The following is an 11,821-nucleotide window of genomic DNA, read 5'->3' as shown; positions in this document are numbered from 1 at the left end:
AACAGCAACCTCAGAAGCTTCTGCTTCTAAGTTAGAACACTATTTCTGAATATGAATTACTTCTAATACCATCTCTTAATTCATATTCAGCTAACTAAGCTATACAACACCAATTTCATCCCTTAGGTGGATAAAATATCCAGTATTCACATCTTTAGTCATACTTAACACCGGATAACAGTCCATACTTTAGAACCCATATACCTCAAAATCCTTACAGCAGCTTGGTAATGTGACCACTTTAGTTTATTCATAAACCTACTCACCATTCCAACTGCATAACAGATGTCAGGTTTGGTGTTACAGAGATACCTCAATGAGCCAACTAACTGTTTAAAAGTTGTAGCATCTACATCATCACCCTCGGTATTAGAATTCAGCTTGTGATTCGTCTCAGCATGTATGGTTGTAGTCTTGCAATTTGTTAACTCGAATCTCTTCAGAAGTTCAAGTTCATACTTCAGCTGATGCAAAATGATACCCTTCTCAGAGTACATAATCTTCATCCTTAGAAAATATACCATATTTCCCATATCAGTCATCTCAAACTCATTCATCAACACCTTCTTGAACTTCATTATCTCATATGAACAACTTCATGTCAACAATATGTCATCAACATATAGACACATCAGAATCATATTGCCTTCAAAAGTATGTTGAACATAAACGCAATACTCCATCTCACACTTTCTGAATCATTGGAGCTTGAAAAATGAATCAATTTTTCAGATTCCAAGCTCTAGGAGCATGTTTTAGTCCATACAATGCTTTATGTAACATATACAGCATCCTTTCCTGATTCTTTTTCATAAATCCAGGAGGTTGTGACACGTATACCTCTTCTTGAAATGGACCGTTCTTAAATGTAGATTTCACATCCAGATGCATCAAAGACCAATTTCTATTAGCAGTTATATCAATCATCAATCTGATTGTTTCATGTCTAGTTACAGAAGCAAACACTTCAAAGTAATCTAATTCAGGTTTATGTAGAAATCCTATTGCTACTAACCTTACTTTGTGTTTTCTAATTGATCCATCTGGCTTTAACTTCACCTTGAAAACAAATTTGACATTGATGGTTTTCTTGTCCTTTAGAAGCTCAGTCAATTCCCAAGTCTTGTTTCTTTCTATAGCCTTAAGTTCTTCTTCTATAGCCTTCAACCACGCTTTCTTCTTGACCGCTTCTTCAACACTAACTAGTTCAGATTCTATTAATATGGCACACTTAATGACTTATCCCTTAGAGTTTACTTCAGTAGCTTGTAACATGCCAAACTCTATAAGTATCCTTGGTATTTGTCTGATTTTTTGTGGCATCTGAACTTGTTTAGAATATTCTTCAGATGTTAACACAATATCAAATGCTTGACCACCTATAGAAGTTGGACCACCTTCAGAAGCTTCACCTTCAGAAGTTTTACCTCTTTTAGAGACTTGACCATCAAAGTCTGGATTATCATCATAATCTGGATCAGAATCAGGTTCACCTTCGGAGTCAGACTCGCCTTCAGAGTCACTTTCATAATCATCTTCTGATTCTAACTCATGTTTAAAACCCTCGGATTCTTAAGTATCTTCAGAAGTTAACTCAGGTGTTGGCACTACACCAGAGTTGGATTGAAACTTACTCTAATCCCATGCTTTTGATTCCTTCACAATGACATCTCTATTGACTTCAACCTTATTAGTGACGAAACAATAAATTTTATACACACATGTATTGTGGTACCCAATTAACAATATTACTTTGATTTTATCATGTAGCTTCTTTCTAGTAGCACCTGGAAGATGTTTGTAACAAATAGAACTAAATACCATGAAATAACTCACACTTTGCTTATTACTAGTCCACTTCTCAAAAGGAACAATTTTCTTCAACTTCTTTATTGGACACTCGTTGAGTACATATGCTGCAGTGGCAACAACTTCTTCCCACAAGGTGTGAGGCAACTTCTTCTCCTCCATCATGCTCCTTGTCATATCAAGGAAATTTCGGTTTCTTCTTTCAGCAAGACCATTATGTTGAAGAGTGTATGGAGCAGTCACCTCATGCTTAACTCCATTCTTCTCATAGAACTTTCTGAACTCTATACACACCTCCACCATCAGTTATGAGAATTTTTAGCTTTTGACCACTCTGTTTTTCAGGCTTCACCTTGAACTTCTGAAACTTAGCAAGCACCTCATGCTTAAACTTGATGAGTGTTACCCATGTCACTCTTGTGAACTCGTTCACAAACGATACAAAGTATTTGTTTCCTCCAAGTGGAGGTACTTCAAATTAGGGGTGTTCGTGGTTCATGAATTGAATTGAACCGAACCATATTAATGGTTCAATGCAGTTTTTAAAAACCACTTTAGCAAAAAGTGGTTAATCTGTTTAATCAATTCAATTCGGTTTAAAACCAATTCAGAACCGGTTCATAATTTTAAACCAGTTTAATTTATTTAAACCAGTTTAATTTATTTAAACCAATTTAAAACCAATTTTTTAAAAAATTGGATTAATTTTTTCACCAAATTCCAAACTGGTTTTTTTATATATTTAAAAAAACTGTTTCTTTTTTGTTTTTATAATAAAATTGAATTTAAAAATTGAATTCAAATCTGGATTTTTTAAAAACTGTTTCTTTTTTGTTTTTAAAAAAATTGAATTCATATTCATCAGCGAATGCCACAGCCGACAACTTTTTCTGCTATGCACTTATATCATATCAGAAAATTTGACTTCACATTTAAAAACACTACATAAACTTATGATTACAAAAAGAATCAAAAATAAAAAGGTTTTATTGTATCAGTTTTATAATATACTCTGTATTAGAAATCTTGGTACGTATTTGGATTCATAAGTCTTAATATAGAAACATTGATCTTGATATATTTAGAATTTTTCAATTAGAATTGACTTTGAATCTAATATTAATTCTAACTAAAGTAATTTGTATGTGTCAAAAGAAAAACTAAAGAAATTTGTAATTTTTGCCTCCAAAAATAAGTACCCTTTCCACAAAATCATTCTACCATTACATTCATTCAAATCAACCTTACCTAACAATCCTACATAATTCAAAATTCAACATCCACATACATAATCATGAACCATGGTTCAATCAAAAGGTTACAACCTATCCAAGTTCACATTCCACATGGCCTATGATTAAACTCAATTGCAACCTATCCAAGCAGCTCAAAACGACATTCCATAGCAGCTCACAAGCCATTTCCCATGGCCGTGAATTGATTTGGATGCCTAACCTACAAAACCTAGTGTCAAAAATCAGCAGCTAACAGATATTAATTCCAATCCCATTCAGCAGAGATTGACTCATTTAGTAGCCGTGCAAAATGAGAAATACACTAACTGAAACATAAAGTAATATTGATCTGCACCAAATTGCAGAGAACAAAATCAACAGCTAACAAAGATTAATTCCAATCCCATTCAGCAGAGATTGATTCATTTAGTAGCCGTGCAAAATGAGAAATACACTAACTGGAACATAAAGTAATATTGATCTGCACCAAATTGCAGAGAACAAAATCAGCAGCTAACAGAGATTAATTCCAATCCCATTCAGCAGAGATTGATTCATTTAGTAGCCGTGCAAAATGAGAAATACACTAACTGAAACATAAAGTAATATTGATCTGCACCAAATTGCAGAGAACAAAATCAGCAAAAGCACGCTCGGGCGCAAGATCCTGCAGAAGAATGAAGGACTAGATTATTAAAAGAATATATCAAGTGAAAAAAATCTTACCCTTAATCATCAACAACTGACACAAAGGATGAGCAACTTCTGGCATCTGGCGCAGAATATAGTTCTGCAAAAGAAAGAATGAAAATTTAACATGTAACAATAAAGTAATAAGACACTAGTTTTTATATCTTTTGACATCTTACCATCCTCAATTCGATAAATATTATTGAGATCCTCACTACTAAGAAAAGATGGAACTACTCCTTTGAGCCAATCTTCAGTACACATAAGTGCTTCCACACTAGCCGATGTTAAAGAACTACGATATGCATCAAGGATTCTTCCTCCGGTACTGAAAGCTGATTCAGAGGCTACACTGGATATCGGTATGGCTAAAACCTCTCTTGCAATGCTTGCAAGTATTGGATATCGGCTTGAATTCACCTTCCACCACTCTAGCACATCAAAATTTGGAGGACGGTTTTTTACTTCTTCTTGAATATACTTCTGTAATTCTGTCTCTGATGTGCTGCACTCATCTGATTGGTAGAATTCAGCACAATGGTACGGATCATTAACTGCATTAAAACCACCTGATAGATTAACTGAACTACCTAGACGAGACACTGCCCTACCAGAGTATTCATCAAAAATAGACTTCAAATATGAACCCAACTTGGTTTTCAAATATTCTGCATCACTAGTATCATAAATCCTAGCTGCCATCCATACCACAAGCTTTAATTTACATCTAGGGTCTAATACCATTGCAATCAATAACAACATGTTAAGGTGGTCAGGTTTTCCCCAATATTTATTGTACTTTGCCTTCATCTTTATAACCATTGACCTTACCTTTTGATCTTCCGAATTACACATGTTCAGAATGCTTCTTCCAACACCAAAAACCTCAAGCATATACATGTTGCTTGTCACATAAGAAGATCCTGAAATACGCTCTGTAGCTTCATGAAATATCTGTAGAAATGGAAGGATTAACTCAACATGCTCCCAATCTTCCGGTCTAGGCACTCCTTTGTCCTTACTCATTTCATTAAAATATTTCCGATCTCTGAATTCTAACTCTGTAAAGGTCTTATTATGTTTTAATGCACCCTTTAACATTAGATATGTTGAGTTCCACCGAGTCTCACAATCTCTCCCAACATAACCTTTATATCCAATTGTTTCATGATCAATACATTTCTTAAATCTCTGAAACCTCGAAGGAGTACGCCTCACATACCTCACCGCTGCACGAATTCTTACAATAGAATCATCAACTTCTTTCATCCCATCCTTTACAATAAGGTTTAATATGTGGGCACAACAACGTGTATGAAGATATTCTCCATTCAAAACTATGCCATTCTGAGAGTGAAGCGATCTTTTGAGATGTTGAATTCCAACGTCATTTGAAGATGCATTGTCCACGGTAACACTAAGCACACGATTTAGTTCCCAACCATTTAAGCACTTCTTAACTGTTTTGGCCATAATCTCTCCTGTGTAGTCTGTGACTTGAGTAAAATTCAAAATATTTTTTTGTAGCTTCCAATTGTTATCAATGTAATGCCCTGTGAGACACATGTAATTAGAGTCTTGGGTAGATGTCCATGTGTCTGTAGTGATACAAACTCGGCGACAATTTTGTGACAAAATAGTCTTCATCTTCGCTTTCTCCACGTCCCAATTCTTCAAAATATCACGTGCTAGTGTATTGCGTGATGGGAACTTAAATTTTGGTTGTAAGCCATAAATGAACCTATGTAAATATGGATGCTCTACCTTTTGAAACGGAAGTTCCATGGCTACAAACATTTTTGTCAAGTCCATTCGGCTAACTTCTTGGTCAAATTTGGGAGCCGAAGGAGATGAATTAACAATCGCTTCCCTATTTTCCATTGAGCTTGAAGATGGTTCATGCATCGTCACATTCACCGCATTGTCTGGATTATCACTACATCTTCTCAAATGAGCTAGCATAGCGATTGTTCCACCATTATACTTGATTAAGGAGCCACAATGCTTGCATTTTGCTGACTTTGACATTTCTGTGTTCGACGGCGTCGGTGTAAAATGATTCCATGATTCTGACCGATTTTTACGCTTTTGAGGCAACAAACCAGCATTATTAGAAACTGGAGGTGTAGAACCAATATGTTCTTCTGTCTCAAAGTCCATAACACTGTCATGACCATCCATATCGAAGTTACTAGAATTTTGCTGAAAAGTTTTAAGCATCCGTTCGATCTATAAGGAGAAGCTAGCTGCAAAAGCCATAAGATAAATTGTTATTCACTTATATTCTTACAATAATCTTCTTTTGTTATGTAAATTAGAAGCAATTTCCAGCATGGTTTTTTCCAACAATAAGTATTTTACTTTAAAAAGCTATATTAGGCCTCAGTTACTATAATCCGAACATAAACATGGTATGTAAAAATGTCCTGATATGATTCATTATTAGTTTTCCTATCAAAATATAATACATACCAATCTCTCGATAACGCTGGCCAGCTTTTCAACTCTGTCAGCCTGTCTAAATAAGTTGTAAAATGCTTGAGATTGTCTGTCCCATCTCTTTCTGAAATCCTGTATATGTTATAGAAGAATTATGAGAAACAAAACCTGAATGTTAATAACAAGACTCAGACTGATAATTTATGATAGAACAAGTTTAAGACTACCTTTACAATAACTTCAACTCCTGCCTCACGGAATCTCAGCAACTCCAAGGCATAACTGCAAGACTAGGAGATAGTTTTGTTAGATATGCAACGCAACACAAATAGTTTGAGGTTTCACCTTTATTTTATCTTAGAACATTGGAGACCTGAAAGGACAAGAAACAGAAACAAGATAGGAAAACAAAACTACGCAAGAGCACTAGCTCCTTTGGACAAAAACTTCTAAGTACTCTTTCTGTAACAAAATATAAGCAAAAAAGATCCAAAAAAAACTTTAGTCCATAATATAGACCAAAATCATTTGACCTTTTGAATCCCTTTTACTTGTATTTCATTATAGAGGAAGTACATCGACTAGAATTGAGATCCTCTAGGACCTTTAAACCGATCTCATAACTCAAACTCATTAGCAAAAATTCCCTTTGTCATGTGTGGTTGAAAATAAATAAAAACTCGATGTTTAAAAGTTCAATAAATTTATATATATAAAGATAACACTCACGGTTTGGCAATCTCGGTAATATCAAAACGGGGTCAAGTCCCTTTCCAATGCCATCCAAAACTGCAGAAACAAGTACACCTGTTACTTTGCAGTCACATGCGTATGCATGGTATGATATTAAACTCGACTATATTTACCTGAGAAGGCCCTAACAACAAATGTGAAGGTGGCAGGAAACCGGAAGGGCTGGTCTGCTGCAATGGATAATAAATCTTCGCCTGTTAAATAGTGAGAGCTATAAGTGAAAAGCCTCTATATTGCACAACGTTATTGAACTAATAGCATGTTTCAGGAGAACACAGATTAAAAAAATCCTATCAAGACTAAAATTACTGGAACCGTGAAGGAAAATTGCGACCCAAAGCGCAGCGGAAATTAAAAATTTCTCCTTTAGAGATCCTTACGAATGGTCATGATCAGTGATAGAATATTTACCTCTTATGACGGTTGAAACCTTTGGTGAAGATCTCTTCTGACGGTCAAAACCCTTTGATGCAGATCCACTAAACGATCACGAACGTTGAACGATGACAACGTCTCTACTCAGTCCACACGAACGGTTTCCTTCAATCTCAGTGCTAGCTGGTACGAATGAAGGCTTTGAGTAAGAGAGAGAGAGAGTGAAAACGAAAAGAATGCAACCGCGCTTAGTGCTTCTGCACAAGGGTTCTATTTATAGAACCACTTGTGTGGGCTTCAAGCTAAAAGCCCACTTAAGTGTATTTTGGCCCATATCTTATAATATGCCCAAAATCACTTAAGCCCATGGTACCTTACCATATTTCGTATTCTACTCAAGTACACCGTACCTTACGATGTTCTATAATCCACTTAAGGGCACCGTACCTTACGATATTCCTTAGTTACTCTATCTCTCATCAATCCGTCCTTTGTGTGTGACCCTGTAGGTTTTCGCGGCGTTGGCAATTATATTAAATCACGCATTTAATATAATAAACAGTGAGCGGTATCTAGCAACACATCACTGCTACCCAAGACACGAAAATGTCAAGTGATCTGACAAAACCATCTGTGATAATAATTATGTGTATAATTACCCTTTTGCCCTTATGTCTATATTGAACACAAGGCATAGACCGTGTCATCCTTGTCCAGTTCAATATTGGGCCCATAGACATTTATCCTGTTATGCAGGATGGGCAAATTCCATCTAGGTCACTCATGTCCCTCAGCATGCTTTGTGGAGTACCCATCAACTGTCTTTATGGTTATCCAGTTACGGACAACGTTGGATCAGCAATAAAGCACTCGACTCTACATCTAGGATCCATAGTGGTTTCAGGTCGAAGAGTGGAATACACTATTATCACCATGAGAATAACTTATGACACTTTGCATAACGTTCTATATAGTATTCTCATAGCGGGTCAATCCGGTATAAATATTACTCCTAATATTCATACCTATGTTTAAGACTTGATAACTCTTTATCCATGATCCATGAGATGTGATCATCAGTCTACAAACATAATAGTCTTAATGCTTTAATGTTATCCCACTTCACACTAAAGCTCGACTACGGATACTTTAGGAATAGTGTCCTTATGTTTAATGTGTTCTCATGATTAAGTCACACTTAATACATTAAACGGACTATCTATTCCAGGGACTTTATTAATCAACCATAATAAAGAGAATGCCTTTTATTATTCGATACAAGTACCAAAATGTATTGGCCTCTAGGGCTTACACCAACAATCTCCCACTAGCACTAGAGCCAATCAGGCATACCCCGTATGCCCATTGATCTAGTATGGCCATCATGCTTCTGCTGCGCAAGAGGCTTTGTCAGTGGGTCAACTATATTGTCAAGTGTAGGTACTTTACATATTTTCACACAACGCCTAAGTATGTGTTTGGATCGTCGGTGAGATCTAGGCTCCTTAGCTTGTGCGATAGCACCATTGTTATCATAATAGAGACCAATGGGATCCACAATGCTAGGGACTATGCCAAGTTCACTAATGAACTCTTTGATCCAAACAACTCCCTATTCTGCATTTGAGGCAGCAATTTACTCGGCCTCGGTTGTAGAATCAACAACTGTATCTTGCTTTGAACTTTTCAAGCTCACAGCGCCACCATTTCAGCAAAATACATAACCATTGGAATCATTCATATTGAAGCGTCTCAGCATCTTGTCTATGTACTCTGACTTAGGCCAAGCATTTTATGATCTATCTCTATAGATTCTGATTCCTAATATATAGGCTGCTTCACCTAGGTCCTTCATAGATAAGCATTTCCCTACCCAAGAGTTTACTTGTTGCAGGGTAGGGATATCGTTTCCAATAAGTAATATGTCATCCACATATAATACCAGGAATACGATTATGCTCCCACTAACCTTCTTGTAGACACAAGGCTCATCTTCGTTCTTAACAAATCCATACAGTTTCACTGTTTCATCAAAACGAAGATTCCATGAGTAGGTCACAGGCTCATCTTGATCCATGAGTAATACATCACCTTGATCCATATATCTTAGGTAGGTGACGTATCCTTCCTGACCTACGCTGGTCTTGTTCTACTTGAGCAGGTTGCTCTTACACAACTACTTATGTTTCCTGCTCCAATTCCTCCATAGGTGTATCGATAATTTGTGATTCTTGAATTTCTTCAAGTTCTACTTTCCTCCCACTGATTCCTTTGGAAATAAAATCCCTTTCTAGGAAAACTCAAGTTCGAGCGACAAACACTTTGCCCTCAGAAGGATTGTAGAAATAATATCCTCTTGTTTCTTTAGGATACCCCACAAATAAGCATTTGTCAGATTTGGGCTCAAGCTTAGTTGAAATTTGTCGTTTCACATAAACCTCGCAACCCCAAATCTTCATGTAAGACATATGTGGTTTCTTACCACTCCATATCTCATATGGTGTCTTATTAACCTTTTGGATGGAATACGGTTAAGTGTGTAAGCTGTTGTCAATAGTGCATGTCTGCAAATGGAGTTTGGAAGATCAACGTGACTCATCATGGATTTAACTCATTAGGTTTCATCCTTTTAGTATTAATGTTATAAGTTGGCATTATGAGATCAAGGACATATAGTCCATTGCTCATTTGTGCAGTAGCATAGAATATATCATTCAAATAAATTGAGCAACAATTGTTCTTTATTATAAATGAAAAACCAAACTTGTCCAAACAAGAAATGGAAATAATATTCCTGCTAATTGCAGGTACATAATAACAGTTCTCTAACTGAATTATAAAACCACTAGGTAAAGTCAATACATAAGATCCTACGGCTAAAGTAGCAACCTTTGCTCCATTGCCAACTCGTAGGTCAACTTCACCTTTTGCCAAATCTCTACTCCCTTTCAGCCCCTGCACATTTGTACAAGTGTGAGAACCGCATCCAGTATCTAATACTCATGATGCATAAGTAGATGAATTAATAACAAAAATACCTGAAGTTGAAGTCTCTACTCCATTCTTCTTATCTTCCAGGTACTTTGGGCAGTTTCTCTTCCAGTGTCCGGTCTTACCGCAATGGAAGCAGGTGCCTTCTTTTGCTATGCCTCCACTAGGCTTCAAAGCAGCAGTGGGTCTGGGATTTGCAACTTCCTTGCCCTTCCCCTTATCACTCTGCTTAGTGGGCCTTTTGTTCTGCCTCTTTCCATTTCCGATCATCAGAATGGACTTCCCTTTTGACTTCAGATTCTGCTCAGCAGTTCTTAACATGGCTAGCAGTTCAGGAAGAGATTTGTCCATATCATTCATATTGAAATTTAGGACAAATTGACTGAAACTATCTGGCAACGATTGCAAGATCAAATCAGTCGCAAGTTCCTTTTCGAGGGGAAAGCCCAATCTCTCAAGGTTTTCCACATACCCAATCATCTTGAGTACATGGGGACCTACAGGGGCTCCCTCTGCTAACTTGCTTTGGAAAAGGGCTTTTGAAACTTCAAACCTCTCATGCCTTGCTTGCTCTTGATAGAGCAACTTCAGGTGTTCGATCATATCGAATGCTGACATGTTCTCATGTTGCTTTTGCAATTCTGAGTTCATGGTAGCCAGCATGAGACAAGCAGTTTCATTGGCATCATCGACATGCTTCTTATAAGCATCTCTTTCTGCCTTAGGTGCAGAACTAGGAGGTTCCTCTTCAGGAACAGGTGTCTCCAAGACATACAGCTTTTTATCATGTTTGAGGACAATCCTCAGGTTTCGGTGCCAATCCAGAAAATTTGTCCCAGACAATTTTTCCTTGTCAAGGATTGATCGCAAGATGTTGTTAGAGGTGTTTGCTGTCATGGTTATCTACATAAGGATTAAGAAAATATAAGTATCATTGACATATTTAATTAGGCCTTTAATCAAATATGCTCCCACTATTTTACTCAAAACAAATGACCCTCATCATTTGATTCGGAAAATCCCGTTGGAAGATTTTCTAGTGGGTCGAGATCCATATTTCACTTCGTTCTAAGTCCGCGTAGGCGGATTACACAAAACTAGGTTATTTAGGTAGGAACTCCTTCCAGTTGTATCTCATACAACTCTCGAAAATTTCAGTTGGGTGAACAACTCCTTATTCCAATCCATCATATGGATTATTCCCAACTCTTGCTTCTAAAACATATATGATATTATTATAATTAAGTTTGACCCATTGTCTTAGCAGTTGGATATTACAATTATCCCATCGCACCTTACTAATATAGAACATGCACCTCGCTTTGGCGAAACCTACATTATCCGATACTAGTCTTGATGAGTGCTAAAACTTGGAAAGCAAACACATATAATATCATCATAATTTGTTTAGTTAAGTTTGACCCATTGTTTTAGCAGTTGGATATTACAATTATCCCATCGCACCATACCAATATAAAACATGCACCTCGCTTTGGCGAAACCTACATTATTCGATACTAGTCTTGATG

General features: G+C 36.7%; 1 long non-coding RNA gene across 1 annotated transcript; it reads right to left on the bottom strand.

Annotated features, from left to right (window-relative positions):
* Positions 1-6,198: 6,198 nt before the first annotated feature.
* LOC127082108 (uncharacterized) lies at positions 6,199-7,174 on the bottom strand. The gene is made up of 4 exons (XR_007788151.1): positions 7,040-7,174; positions 6,903-6,962; positions 6,401-6,455; positions 6,199-6,305 (listed from the first exon to the last, which is right to left on the bottom strand). It is a non-coding gene; the product is annotated as an uncharacterized LOC127082108 (long non-coding RNA).
* Positions 7,175-11,821: the final 4,647 nt, after the last annotated feature.

This window comes from Lathyrus oleraceus, chromosome 5 (assembly GCF_024323335.1).
Source record: "Lathyrus oleraceus cultivar Zhongwan6 chromosome 5, CAAS_Psat_ZW6_1.0, whole genome shotgun sequence".
Lineage (NCBI taxonomy): Eukaryota > Viridiplantae > Streptophyta > Magnoliopsida > Fabales > Fabaceae > Lathyrus > Lathyrus oleraceus.
The sequence above is the reverse complement of the archived record's forward strand: the minus strand, read 5'-3'. Positions and strand labels throughout refer to the sequence as shown.